The 16,454-nt window shown below is 31.3% G+C and overlaps 1 protein-coding gene across 1 annotated transcript in view; it reads right to left on the bottom strand.

Moving 5' to 3' along the window:
• The window catches only part of LOC124540424 (nose resistant to fluoxetine protein 6-like), a 63,873-nt gene extending 48,787 nt beyond the window's left edge, over positions 1 to 15,086 (bottom strand). Inside the window, exon 1 of the mRNA XM_047117976.1 lies at positions 14,873 to 15,086. The gene's annotated coding sequence lies outside the window, so the exon portion shown is untranslated. The remainder of the gene's footprint in view (positions 1 to 14,872) is intronic.
• Positions 15,087 to 16,454: the final 1,368 nt, after the last annotated feature.

Raw genomic sequence — 16,454 nt, 5'->3', positions numbered from 1 at the left:
GCTCTGGATAAACCTAACCATTTTATCCGATTTGATAAACCACAGATCCTCGCTAGAGAACACAGATTCATTCCTAGAATGATACGCGAGGCTATTGAAATTCAAAAACATCCGAACTTGAATAGAGAAGATGGTTGGAGACTTTCTAACACCTGGGATCCACTTATTAAAAATTTGAAATCCCAAATCCAACAGACTGCAAGACCTAAAGACACAGTTAGTGCCTTCTGCGTACAACCGGAACGTTACTCAAGATATCAATTGAGAAATCGTTGGCGGTAGTTGTTAATAATATTTCCTTTGTTCTTCAAATAGACGAATGTCATCTTAGTCTACCCGTGACCAAGAACACTGCAAAGTGCTCGAAACGTCGGGATGTTTTAAAAATAATTAATATACGCGATTCATCCGTTATAATTAGTTTTATTTAAATGTGTAATAATCGCGAAAATTTAAGACAAAATTATTTCAAACTGTTATTGAATATTATGCATTATATCAGGGAGTTTTCAATGTACTCTCAATTTTAGCAACATACTGATATGGATGCATTATTAATGAGGTACGTGTTTGATTCATAGCTATTGCAACTTCATTTTCAAAGTATTACGTGAAGTTCTAGTTTCAATAACGCAAAGTTGCACAGCTTAATCCTTAAATATTAAAGAAGGCTTGATTGAAAACTTGCACTTACATCGTATATATATGTAATATCATATATGAGTAAATGAGTAAATATATGTAAATATTTTTCCTTAATTTTCTATACCAAAGAAAAACTTCTTTTTCGTATATACATCACGTAATGATAAAATATTTATATATTTTTATATATTAAATGTTAAAATTTAAATAATTGTTATCTCTATACTAGTATTGTAAATTTTTCAAAAACAATTTGTTAGACGTATTTAAACAAACAACCCGTTCAAACTCAAACCGTTGAACCGATTTTGATTGAAATTTTAATATGAAGATAGTTTGAGTCCCAGAGAAGGAAATGAGATACTTTTTTTAATTAATGGTGATATGGGTAACGATATGATATGGCCTTGAGCATGGATGTGGATGGATATAGAGATAGAGGACGACCAAGAAAACGGATGGACTGTGTGAAAGACGATATGGTTAGAAAGAATGTTACTTGTGAGATGACGTCTGACAGAGAAGTATGGAAGGAGAAGACATGCTGCGCCGACCCCAAATAAAATTGGGAAAAGGGCAGGAGGATGATGGTGGGTAACGATTTATACATTAAACGCGTGTAGAGCGGTAAAACCGTTTATATTTTTTTTATAGTCAGATCTAACTTATTCAACTAAGTCAACCAACAACACTGAGTAATAAAACAGTAATTTGAACCTTTTATTTTTACTAGCAATTTCGTCTTCATCCAAGATACATCACGTCTGGGCCAAGGCGACGACTTATTTCATTACAACTCGTTTGTGTAAACGCTGGACGAATTAGTATCATCCTAATTACATCACGTACGTGACGCGAGCTAAGCTTTTGTAAACACGTTTCACGTACGCAATCAACAATTGGGAAATTGAAATAGATTCATTGAATTAAATTACACTGAAAATTTAATATTCAGTAATGGTAATGATAAAATAATGCTAGTTATTCTTTGTGTATATGTACAGCGTATGTTGCATCAACTATTTTATATCTTATCAGAATACAAATAAAGACTATATCCCCCTATTTAGTGATTTGTTACCTTAAGAAACTGATTTAATTGTGTTAATTTTTAAATTTCAATATAAAACTATGAAATGAACATATAAATATGTCAAATTTTACACTCTATAATAAATGAACATGACAACTTTAGAATTTATTATTTTCTTCTGGTAAATTGCCAACTTCTTGAGAAAAGTTAAAACACAGCGTGTAAAAATACAAAGAGGTGGATAATTAAATTAATTTTATTCAATCTATATAAGGTCTTCTGCCGTACAATATTCAATCGACGTTATTATATTATCCGGTTATAAGCGAAAAGTGAAGTGACGTTTTAATTAGGTTTATTGTCAGACCACAGCTAGGCTGATTAGCATGACAATGGCGGGCTTAAACGAACGTCAATTAAACGTTGTTTGGAGGCTCACAGACGCAATATTGCGGGAATACGGGATCAACGCAGAATACAAAACGCGATTAGACCCCAAAGCAAACACTATTATTACCGAACGTTGCATCATACCACTACATATTATAAAACAAAGTCTGTATGTCTGTATGTTCGCGATGAACTTCGAAACTACTGAACGGATTTACATGCGGTTTTCACTCATAGACAGAGGTGTTTATAAGGAAGGTTTAAGTATATAATTTATTAAAGTTTTTGTATGAATATGTTGCAATAGAACGACGATTGTTAAATATAAAAAAGAACTTATGTCCGGTCATGCGAAGCCGGGCCGGGCCGCTAGTTCTTGTTATAACAACAATTTGATAGTGTTATATTTTGCTTGTGCAATTACACTAATGGTTTAGACAATTTGTAACGGTGTGATCGGAGAATAAAATATCACTTAATGCACACGTTCAAATCGTGTTTAGAAAGCTAAGTTATATTTGGTAATACATCATTTAATTGTCATCTGATAGTAATCACATGTGTGTTGAACATTCATATTTAGTTTATCGGAGGATGAATCATTTGAAATGATAATTGAATAGAGTATTAATTGATAATCAATTTATGTGTATATTATTGGAACAACGATTACTACTAAAAGTAAGAAAAAAGCGTTATGCCCTCTCCAGGCGATCTTTACCATTCTTTTTCTTTCTCTACATTTATTTCTGATATCAGTTTAATTATCATTATATAGTATTAAACAAAGTCGCGTTTAGCTGTCTATCCCTATGTATGCTTAATATTAGATCTTTAGAATTACGCAACGGATTTTGATGCGTTTTTTAAATAGACAGAGTGATTCGAGAGGAAGGTTTTTGAATATCGACAATGTAGGAAATCAAAATTGATAATTTTAGAAGTTTCTACTATGATGAAATATTTCTTTTTTTTTTCATAATAAATAAAATAAAAATATTTGTTTAATTATTTCATTATTAACAAGTTACAGCTATAATCAGAAACTGGGACTATCCTAGTAAGTAACTAGTATTGCTACTGGTACTTGTGGCAGGTATGATGTCATATCATTTCACCTGTGAGAAGCCGGGGCGGGTCGCTAGTCGTTTTATATAACGCGGGATTTTTGTCAAAAGTTTTATTTATTGTCAGTAAATTATTTTCCATCGTCGTTAATTTATTCCATTGTGACATAATATAGCGAAAGCCACTTCGTTTCAATCGACACACATCAGATCGTGGGTTTTTTTTTTTTGAAAATAATATTTGCATCTCGATCTGGTTATTTCGGGCGTCTCTTGAAAGTTAATTTACTGTCGAGGGCATTGTTGAGCGGTATATTATTTGCTCTGATCGTGGTTGAGCCAATATTAATTTATCAGCTATGTTTGACTGCGTCAAATTCAGCTATACCGAAAGTCATTACAAAAGGAATAATCACATTTCATTCGTTTCAAGTTTTCAGAGATAATTACAATCTGCATCGGCCATACTATCTACATTATTATTTTTGATAAATAACTTCTTTCGACTTCATTGGTTTACCCAAATATTGACGCGACATTTACAGGTCGTCCCCGTATCAAAATAGTGTTTCACGCGTAAATAAAATTCATGGTAATACATTACCTATATTACACGTGTATAAGTATAAATATATATGTAATTATACGTTATTAACTGTTCGATATGCTTACAAATTACAATCAACAAAGTCTTATATTTCGCAATGAAATAAATTAGCCACAAATAATTAACTAATCGGCTTCGAATCTAGGTCTAGGTCTTAATTTAGAAACAACACCTGATATAAAATCTATTATACGCTGATTTCTTAAAACAAAATTGCACAATAATTTAATTAGTTACCTAAATAAATGCATTCAGTCCTATCGCAATGAACTGTTAATCGGAAAACTACGAAAGGTTCTAGTAATAAAAAACAATAAATAAACTTTCTAGAAAAGAAAAAAAATCACGTTTTTTGAAGTACCTTTAAATTGTAAGTTACAAACGATTTAAACAAGCACTTTGTATAATATCTATTATATATAAAAAATGTAGTCTATTTATATATTAATTAATTTTGGGCACATGTTATAAGTGACTTTATATATACCTATATTTGTGAGTGAATGAGATTTTGACTGAAATCTGAGGTTAAGCAATCTCCTTTACCACAAAAATCGTGAGATTATTTTTAATGTCCCTGTATTAAAACTAGTTTCTACTTCTTAATTTCAGCTGTGTTTAAAAACAATCACTTAATCAAGACATTGCCTTTTTGTGTGTAGATTACAGTGGTTTTCAATCCGTGTTATGAACGATATCTTGTGACATCTTGTTGTTGTGTACGGCAGACGTGATATCCTAAAGTTGAACATATATACATATAATAAAATTGGAGTGTCTGTTTGTAATATTAAAATAGCCCTATTTTAATCCATACATATGTATGTATACACGGTATATGTACCAAATTAACATTTTTTACAATTTTTGTCTGTCTGTCTGCATGTTTGTTGATAATCTCTGGATCGACTGGACCGATTTTGACGGGGCTTTTACTGGTAGATAACTGATATAATAAAGAGTAACTTAGGCCACAATATTTTTTTAATAAATTCTAACGCGTACTAACGGAGCTAGCTGTTCCCGCGACCTGTTTGAAATATAATCATCCAATACGACTTAATGAATGAAAACCGACGAATACATATATGTAAATAAATTAAATATATAATTATCGTATACAAGCCACATCCTGTAGGGAAGCATAGAGCGACAGCGAATAATGGGACCAACATATAAGACGTATAAGAAAGCGTCATGCCGTTTGACGTCACGGCATATAATCCACATGAAAAAATATTCCAAAACTCGATGATAATTTCTGGGTTCATGAATCTACTTTCTATAATAATATTGTAGATGCGAAACTCGAATTGTTACATTTTTACGTCGAAACCGCATAATCAATTTAGATGGAATTTAGAGATATTTTGAGTCTCGGGGACGGACCTTTTTATTCTCCCTCTATGTGGTAAAATGAGGGGTGAATGTTTGAATGCTATAAATAAAGATTATTTAATTTCGCGCAAGCAAAACCGCTGATTCATAATAATACGATTCCTTTTATAAACGTTACACCTTAAAGCAGGTGTGAGTACGCAGCGGCTGCAGTACGGTATGAGTTTTATTTTACCTTTTTCATAATGCGTCCGCTGGTCTCAAAAAGTTTCACGTCGTGTTTTAAAACTCACGGTGTCTGAAACACTTACGCGTTCCACAACAAAATATCAAAGTTTAGTGGTTTCCGTGTTACAAAAGATAAAGAACGACTGCCTTATTATATTTTCCTGCTTTTAAACCCAACGCTAAATTATTAGAAGTTAAGAAGGTATTAGAAGTTTAACGGTGTGTACGCTGTGTATTTCTGTAGCGTCATAGCTCCTAAACGAACTAACTGATTTATGTTTTATCTTTTTGAAAAGATTTAATCAAATGTTCTCAGCGGAAATAAAAGAAAAAACTAAAATGAGCTTAGCTGTTTGAAGACCATCATAGGTAACCAACTTCTACTACTCTCTTCGATCAGACGCTAAAATTTGTATCTGCATGCGACATTTTCAATCAGACATATCATACTTGAACTTACTAGATGTATATTTTTCGACGACAATAATCTTTATTCAATATAGTAGTGTTAACCTAACTTATTGAACCGAACCGGTACGGAAAAAACTTCACCAACCAGACTCCACTCCATCAACTCAAATGTAGTAGTTTATAAAATATTTTGAATACAACAGGAATAGCTATATTTTTGTTATTTAAAACATTGAGGTGGCAATCATGCCAAGATGTGCAATCAATTTTTTTTATGACATAGTTTGGCGGACGGGCATATGGGCCACCTAATGGTAAGTGGTCACCATCACCCAAAGACAATGATAAAGAAATATTACAATTTCTTACATCGTCAATGTACCACCAACCTTGGGAAATAAGATGTAACATGACCTGTGTGCCTGTAGTTACACTGGCTCACTCACCCTTCAAACCGGATCACAACAATACTGAGTACTGTTATTTGGCGGTAGAATAACAGAAGAGTGGGTGGTACCTACCCAGATGGGCTTGCACAAAGCCCTATCACCAAGTAATTGATGAATGATCTCAATGTATAATAGATAGATTTAATAGGAACTTTTTTAGTTTTAAATTGAACATTGGTTACTATAGGCTTTTCTATTGGCTTCGATAGTATCTCTTAGAAGTATTTCTATCGACCAATGCGCTGTCTGTTTGGTCTGTGAAGACATTTTCAGCGGTGCGGTTTGCTGCACTCGCCACATTTAATGTGTTATGCGACCTAGTTCCCGCATGAACGGCAGACGTTTACCGGCCCGCAAGTGCCTCAAGTGACGGTCTGACATTTGCATTAATGTCGCATCATGTATGCTTTTGTCGATACACACGTTTGAAGAGGATAGATAAAACATGACAGGTGGATGTCGGTACCCGTGTATTCGAACGATTATACTTGTAGTATGTAAATAGGATAGTGCTCAAGGAAATTTAATAGGGATACTTTATATATAAGTGATAACTTCGGCTTGTTTCTGTTCTACCGTTAAGTTTACCATTATTAAGATGGGAGGATTAAAGGAGTCAGATTTTAGAGTTATAATTCATAACTAAAATGTCTTTTTTATCGTTAATATGATTTCAAAGATATGTGTAGGCATACCTACTTTACTTAGTGGTGTTTTGAAGGGTGAACCAGTGTAACTAATAGCCATAAGGAACAAACTATCTTACTTTCCAACATTGGTGGCGCTGTGATGATATAATAAGTCGGTTTCTTACAGTGCCAATGTTGTCCCACTTACCTATATATGGTCAATTTGCCACTCTTTGAAATAAAATAAAGAGATACATTTGTGAAAAGAAAAAAAATTCAATTTATAATAAATGACTATTTTTTTTTATTGTACTCGTTAGTTTATTTTTACAACAAAAAATAAAACAAATTTCGTACATATTTCGCCCGTTTTGTGAATACAATATTTTGAAACAAGATACATGAAGAATTTATTTCATGTATCGTACACTGCACTTATACAAAACGATGTTATATTCATATTCATCAACAACACTTTTTATACACAATTTTCATCACGAAAAAAGTTGAGATATAATATAAATAAAAAGTACAATACGGTTATTTTTATTTTTGTGCTTTATTGGCACAAATATGTCCAGCATTTAACAAAAAAGAAATTTGGGCAAAAAGCCTCCACTAATTACTGATAGTCATGAAAATCATACTTTTGATTACGATGTAGTAAGTCGATGTTTGATATTCTATTTTATTTAAGTAGTGGTCGCATTGTATTAGCTATAAAAAAGTATTAGTAGTAGGTAAATATAATTCCCCGGAGTTCAACCTTACCCCATACCGAATTTGATCACATTTGGTTCAGTAGTTTAGCCACAAACAGACTAACAGAGTTACTTTCGCATTTATAATATTAGCACACATTGTATACAATAGGTAAAGTTTTATTTGTTTTGAATATTAGATAATAACCGTACGTAATGTTTACTTTTCTTATGTAAAAGTGTAATTAATAGTAAAAGTAACAAACACGATTTGCTGTGACTCTTTCCTGTAAGGCTGTCTTTCTCTTTACAATCCGGTCGTCCTTGGGAATTACGAAATGTATAAATTGTGAAATGCAAACGACTAGTCCGGGTCGGCACCTCTCGTGAGTTCTACCTCGTAATGTATTGCATATAAATGTTGGGGTAACCGTCTCATTTGAATTTTTCAATTATTTCTGTAGTATTTACCTATACCTACTATTACCTCATATTTTGGGGTGACGAACTCAATTTCGAAATATCTTTTATTGTTTTTTTTTCGGCTACTGTTCATTCTATTGCAATGCATTTTAACTTTACTGACATAACAAGCGAAAGTCGTATCCAAAGGTGACCACAATTTCTGACGGTTTATGTACATTTTGAGTCGTAATATGCTCATTTGTTTTTCATAAATTTCTTTAATATCCTTTTAAATGTATACAAATAATAAAAAAAACGTGAGTGGGTAAAGAAATCGTCTTAGAATTCCGACGTATATTCAGAATTTGTAGCCGACATAAATGTAAAAAGCTCTTCATCTCAATGATCGTAGACGCAAAAGACAAAAGCAATATGAACTGAGACGTACATCTCTTTAGAATAAATGAATGTTTCATGAATGGGTGGAGTCGCGAAACAGCAGTGTTTAATATCAGGCAGATCTGCAGAACACAATCAAACCTAAAATCAACATATTTTCCAAGTACCTACACCACAAGGAATGTTCCTTAAAGAATTGCTTTAATAGCTTATAATAATAACTACACATCTGTAATTTATTCGCTTACTTAAGTAAATAATTCACAGTTAATAAACTTAAAACGAAACATATAATATTTAAATTATGTACCTAATAAACTTTTCATGTTCTATTAACAACAGTATATATCACTTCGCATTTCACTCGTGGAATATTGACGGCTAACTTATTGTGACACACCGTTTTGATGCGTGTATTCTATATTTTTTATAATAATTATTATAGCCAATGTCGTATATCAAATTCTGAAATTTCAAGATCGTGTTCAGCGGTGAGTATCGAGTTTCTTGTTACAGAATATCCTGACAGATAAGGCTAGACCCACATTTGCATTTCATTGTTTATAACAGCGAGCGTCGAATTTTATCATTTAACGATTTACGTATTTATCAACATTTTGTTTATAATATTATATGCTTAATTTGTTATATAGCATAAAGCTACATATCTCTACGCTTAGATCTTTTAAACTGCTATTCGGATTCAAAGCTGTTTTCATGAACTAACAGTGATTCAACAGAAATATTTATGTATATTAGAGAAAAGACAAAAACAACAAGATATTTCTTTGTTGCTTATTCAATGTATATATAATACACAGGCCCCTTATAGTATAAATGTAAAGTTGGGACGAAAGCTAGTTAATTAATAATTTAATTTATGAAATTCGTCTTAAGTTTAAACTGAGTGATTGATCATCTGTAGAGGTTCCGAAGCTAAACTATAGCATCAGATATTTCTTGAAATACTTGTGTGTCAGACACATTAAACGTGTAAATAAATTACTTACTGACCCGATTTTATTTTTGACATTATTATTTAATATTATAATCTTTGTATTCGATTTTTTATATTATTATTATAAAATATATAATTTATGATACCTAACGTATTACACTAGAACATAAAATTCACGCTTGTCACGTTAATAGTCTAAATTATAGAGTGTAAAATTGCTAAGCGATGCTGTTTATATGGCAATATTTTAATCTAAAATCGTCTCCTAAGCGCACCAAAAACTTTAGTATTCGTTTGATGTATAATTTAATATATGGTTTAATCATATTTTCATTACCCAATTAATCATTACCCATTATAAAAACTACAAATGTATACATGTATATATATTTTAAAGGCCTTTTTTTGGATTTGCTAGCGATTTTACATTTGTCATTCTAACATAAATATACAAATAGATGATATGCATACAAAGATTATGTAAAATCATTTAAAAGCAAACACTACATGCTAATAAAACTATTAATTACTATTGCTTGCTGCAACAACAAAAATGAAAAAAAAGAAACAAAACGAAAAATTAGCGGAAGAAAAATAAGTATACACAAATTTTGGCTATCAAAGTAATATTACTTTGATACGTACACAGACATTTGCTTAGATTTTGTAAAAAATAACGAATATAATATATCTTATTATATCATTTAATATAATATTATACTTAATTTGTTTAAAATACTCGTTCAAAACATAATGTAAGATTGCAAGAACGTTTTCACGCTTAAAAGAACATTATATTCTCATATTCATTATATTCTTGTTCTTTACTGTGTCTATGTGTGTGTTTTATATATCAATCAACGTCGTAAAGTCTTATGCATGACCTTGTTTGTATGAACATCTATGCTAAGGCCTACAACTTTTGATAAATGATGTACTTATTTTAAATTGCTTACATCCATTATATATTATATTCCATATAGTACAAGAAATAATTCTTCATTGGTTTATTTTTTTTAATATAGACAAAAGATACAAACAGACAAATGTGCCATCTGATATTAAGTGGTCATCACCGCCCAAAGACATTAGCGCAGTGAGAAATATTAACTCAACGCCACTGATACGTCACCAAACTTGAGAGCTAAGATATTTATCTCTTGTGCTTTTAGTCATACTAGCTTACTCACACTTCAAACCGGACCACAACAATCTTTGTTATTATAAATGTGAAAGTAACTTTGTCTATCTGTCTCTGACGCTCTTGCACTGCCAAACCGCTGAAACGAATTTGATGAAATGTGGTATGTAGCAAACTTGGACTTCAAGAAAGGACATATACTGTTTTTCAGCCTAACACATGACAACCAACACCCTAAAACGCGCGCGATAGAACATCTGATCAGTTTGTAGTACTTCCTTAGACGAATTATGGCTTGCGGCTTGTTTGATTCTAATTATTAATTAAACGCAATAAGTCCAGTACCTAACTATGGCGAATCTATAAGTTTATTTACTATGGTTAAATTTATCATATATAATGAGCTGGCCCAGTGGTTAGAACGCATGCATCTTAACCGATGATTGCGGTTTCAAACCCAGGCAAGCACCACTATATATATGTGCTTAATTTGTGTCTATAATTCATCTCGTGCTCGGCGGTGAAGGAAAACATCGTAAGGAAACCTGCATTTATCTAATTACATCGAAATTCTGCCACACGTGCACACCACCAACCCGCATTGGAACAGCGTGGTGGTATTTGTTCCAAACCCTCTCCTTAATGGAAGAGGATGCCTTTTCCTAGCAGTGGGAAATTTACAGGCTGTTACTTTACTTTACTATACTAAGTATATCATATTTTACGTACAATATACATATCGTATAGTAACTGTAATAATACTGTAAGTGCTCCTTCCTACTCTAAAAGTAAAATCTTCGTTATGTAGTTGTCAACAATAGTTAGTCATAAAAGTCTACACCATAATTTTATTATGTAGTCAACCGCTATTGAATCTACTCTAAATTACGTTACGTACTCTAATCATCGTCACACAATTGTTATTTTTTATTAAACAACATTCCCATCATGGCCTCGCACGTAAAACTAAGATTATACTGTTATGATCATATGTTATTGTTGTACCATATTTTATTTTAAGAGAACACTAAATTTCCGATAAAAGATTGTATTTTTTTCCTTTTTTTATTTGACTCGTGGTCTAATATTATAGAATAATCTTATAGCGTTCGTTTTGCTAAACGTAGTCACGCACGTCGTACGTTTTTCATCCGTATAAGTAAATGTCTTATAATATCTTCAACAACCATTCGTTCAAGTTGCTAAAAATAAATAAACCACGAAGTTGGTGTTTTACTATAGCAAAATGTTTTTGTTGACAGATAATTTTAGTTTAGTTTTTAAACCTGAAAACTTTTAGTTCTAAACAGTATATTAGGTGAGGGTTCTTCTCAGCAGAATCCACATTCTGAATCGGGGGCGACTTTACTTCTAATATAATTGAGTAAAATTATTAAAAAGTGCTTGTAAAAGTCTAATAGAATAAAGTATATTTTGATCTTGATTGGTTTATATTTTAAATCTATAAAAGATGACAACAAAGCTTTACATTAGAAATTTCTAACAAATCCCTCATACAAACTTTTACTGTACCTAATTACTTATCTGTTTGGGCAGCTTTCGCTTGAAAAGCGCCGGTTCCCACCAACTACTTTGACTTAATGGTATATATTTAATATGCTACATATAATCATACTGTGTACTGTGTTTTGAAATTGTAAATTGTCTTTATTCGAAAGTTTTAGATCAAGTTTAGGTAGTGTAAGTGTTTGAATGAACACGAAAGAAACAAACAAAAATAATATATGTATTTATAGTATCAACGTACGTAATAATAAAATGTATGACTATATTGTAATAAAGCATTACAAAATTGAATATGTTATGTATTGATTTGCAGAATTAAAATGTTTAAAAATCTAATATACTATTTTTAGACAATTTCAACGACTAAATGTTGCCAGCATTCTTGCCACCATTCCATTCGGTTAATATTTGTACAGTAACTAGTTTTAGTTTATATTTGTATATATTTAAGCATTTAATGTTATTAATTATTTGTTAAAAAAGAATATTTTAAGACTCTATCAGAATGAAATACTTGATATGAAATAGATAAATATCATCTATGTGTTACAGATATATCACTTTTGTACAATAATAATTATTATCTTATTAATCTGTCAAAATGAACATTGATAAATACTCGTCATGGCGGGAAAATTTACTCTCGAATTTATATTTTTCATTGCGCATCTATTCTATCTATTATCTATTCTATTACTTATAAATATTATAAAATTCTACAAAATAACCTAATAAGCATTGTATTTTTTGTAAATTATTTTAATATATAGGTTATTGCTTTTTAACCTAAAATTAATAAAAAAAGGAATTATAATACACGTTATTAATGTGTTTGTTCAATAGGAACGTGTTTATTTGTTATTCATGAATGTATCCATTTTATTCAGGGTTTTCACTCGTACAACTTTCCATTTGTTTTAAAAGACCCTTTTTAACCCGTCCGTTCATAAAATATACAATCGGATGGAAGGTAATAAAAGTACACAAGGACTAATAAAATATAAATATTAAAATCTACATATCTTACATAAAAACAAAAAATTTTTTTATAAATTCCCTATTACATTCAGATAATATAATTACGGTATTCAAATAATGTTGCATATATCTAAATAAGTTAAACTTATGTAATATTTCCTCAGCGCATTGAATACAAATTCCAACTTTGTACGTAATTGAAAATAATAATTACGAAATACGAAATTGTTAATATCGGAGAGTATTGGCAGTTATTGTATTTAATAAAAGTCAATATTAACCATAAAAAATTCCGCACATTATTGGATAACCACATTTTTTAATTATTTTTTTTATACTAACCATACTATGTATAAACAAGGCGTGTTGTTCATGAATCGATAGGTATACAATGAATCGTTTAATAAGCGTCAAAGCAAAATAAAAAACAAATGTAATCATTGTAACTAAAAACATAATATGTTCACGTGTGTTAGGTTAGTAGCTGTTGAAACGAGATTTTTATATTATTTTAAATAATTGCTTAATATGGATGTAATATCTTTATGGTTGGAAACATTTATGGAGCACTCGAAGATAAAATAACGAGAATGTTTGCACGAAAATGTTATCACAGTCGCCTCGATTTCGAAAGGGACATGGGCATGTGCTGAATGTGCGTAAAGTTTCGATCAATCGTAGATTGGAACAATGTCGTAATTCATTGACTGTGAACGTTCCAGTGCTTCCCTCGCTGATGGCGAACATCACTCACTGAGAAACCTATGTCGGACGCAGGCTTTTTGCGTCGAAACCGTATTGCGAAATTTAATGACCTCGAAAATATTTCCTGCAAATTCGACGAACATAAATAGAAATCTTTATAACCTGTAGTGACATAAATGATGTAAGAGCCGTGACATACCGAGCGGTAAAGCTAACAAATGGTGAAAGTTCAACCCGATAGGCTCGCCATGGGTCCGCGTTTAGAGAGTATCATTTACGCGATAAATTATCGTTTATACGAATACCATTCAGATAAGTAGGTACTTCTCTTAGTACATCTTTCGAGACCATATAGAGAAATATTCGTGAACGTGTGTGTGAATATGTTCGTATTTCTACGAAGTCAATGTTACAATGTAGTGCAAATATCGTCTGAAATGGAGCGGCAATTTATTAGGACCAGTTATTTTACTTTACTTACGCAATTAAGACGATGCAATGTTTTCACCTCGATTCCGTACTACGACTTAGTTCGGTTATGATAATGCTACCTACTTTTGACTTGTATTTAGTGATATATTATAATGATTTAATTTCGTTTTAAATATTATGTCACATATTTATTAAATGAATGGATGATTGAATGAATATGGCGATGTATAACCTATGTTATAAATTTGTTTAATATTAAAATAAATATGTTAAAACTTTTAAACACTTGGATTCAATATCACATATTTTCACGTAATATAAAAAAAGTCGAGTAACTTAACTATTGTATACCAAAAATTTAAAAATATATATTTATGTGGGAAAAAACATTTTAAGCTTATAAGAAATAATAATATCAAAAATTTTAATTTTCATAATATTTCGTAACTTTTTTTTCTGTTGTTGGTTTATTTAAAATTTAATTAGTTTTCGTTTCAAACTTTCATAAGGTAGATACGGCAGAACTACGTAACTATATGCTTACCGTGAAATCAGTTACTTATCTTGTTTTGAATAAAAAAAGCGCAACATGCAACCTTATTTATATATTAACGATTAACGTCAAAGATAAATATTATTCAACCAATTTAAGCTTTGTGAAGATTTTAAAATAGTATTTAGAATATAAAGTGATATTTTGTATTTGGATTAAAATTGCTGAGCGAAATAATTATTTGTAAATGGTATGTGTTACATATTGAATTTTAACGGGCATTAAATTATAAAATAGCTAAATATTTGGAAAAAAATCACATAAATCTTCACCCACCTTAAAATAATCGTCCAATTATATGAGCAGAATTTGGTATAACTAAGTTATGACACGCGAACAGACACTTCCTCGTGAACTAAACAAGTCTTTAGAAATATTTCGCGTTGAAAATAAACGAATCGGATGAGCGATCACTGGGCACTGAGTGGAGCGCAAGCGCCGGTTATGTGGCCACTGAGCCACCACCTTCCGACCGGTATGAAAGTGTGCTGCAAGTTTATAACAAATTAATTTCGTTTACTCCGAGTCTTAACATTGGCACATATGGTAATATAACAAGAGATTTGTGAAAAGATCGGCGTTTCGATTTCGACTGATCTCTTCGCCCTCCTCGACAAATAGAAAGTGACACGGAAACCGTGGAATCAATTATCACGCGCCGGCAAAACGAATGATATGTTATGAGATTTCCTTTTAACTGATCTAGTCTATTAGCATGCATGATAAAATAAGACCCTAACGTGAAAAAAAAATTTTTGCAGTAATTTTACTTCTAGTAGGTAATGGCCTGATTTGTACCTAAATCTAAATTTTTACTAACAATTTTCCGAGTGCTTGGAACAGAGATACGTCAAATATAAAGTATTACATTTAATAAAGTGTAATACATTATATTTGAGATATAATACTTTAGCTTAAGATACGGATCAGTTACAGTTAGTTCAAAGTATCGAGATATATGTAGGATTAAATATTTCAATACATATATATCAAATCAAATCAAATCAAAATAAACTTTATCAAGTAGGCTTTTACAAGCACTTTTGAATCGTCATTTTACAATTGACCACCGGTTCGGAAAGTAGATTCTACCGAGAAGAACCGGCAAGAAACTCAGTACCTAGTTACTCTTTTTTAACATTTAAAAAATACAAAGTCATTTTAGTTAAATGCAATTATTCAAATTAATATATCCTGCGTGGAAGTCAACAGGTAATATAAAATAATAATCATATAACATTAATACTTAATAATAAGATAAGCTTACTGATGAAAATAGTTAAAAATCCATATATTTTTCGAAACCCTGCTCGTTTGCCCCTCATGACATAAAAAAGAGTATTATACTGGTAATTCTCATGGTGTTAGAAAAAATAATAAGAGCAAAGTTTCTTCAAAAGAGACGCAAACTACAAACAGCTTCTTTGAAAAACGAGTTGAGAGCATATGCTTTTACAAAGGCAGAAGAAAACACTACATATAAAAATAGACTTGTTGAATCAAAGGAAAATGTCGCATTGTGAGCGATTTTTTTCATTCTTACAATAACAAAAGCGTCTAATTAAGGTCACTGGAAGACAATTAAGCGGAATGGCATAAGTTTTCATCCTCACAATACACGGCTTCAGTTGTCTAGTGCGGACACATTCTCTCCGGCCTCCGAGCCCCGCCCCGGACGCGACACCACTGACGTTATTTACAAAATGCTCCACTTCTGCCATTTAACTTCCATTTTCAGACACAATAGAATTTGCTGTTTATTTCTATTTCATTGTTGGTACACTTTACTTTATTTACGAGGTTTTTCGTAACTGTTTTGTCATAACACAATATAACTTTTTTGGTTGTTTATTTTCTA

This window comes from Vanessa cardui, chromosome 2 (genome assembly GCF_905220365.1).
Source record: "Vanessa cardui chromosome 2, ilVanCard2.1, whole genome shotgun sequence".
Lineage (NCBI taxonomy): Eukaryota > Metazoa > Arthropoda > Insecta > Lepidoptera > Nymphalidae > Vanessa > Vanessa cardui.
This window is presented reverse-complemented; position numbering and strand designations above follow the sequence as displayed.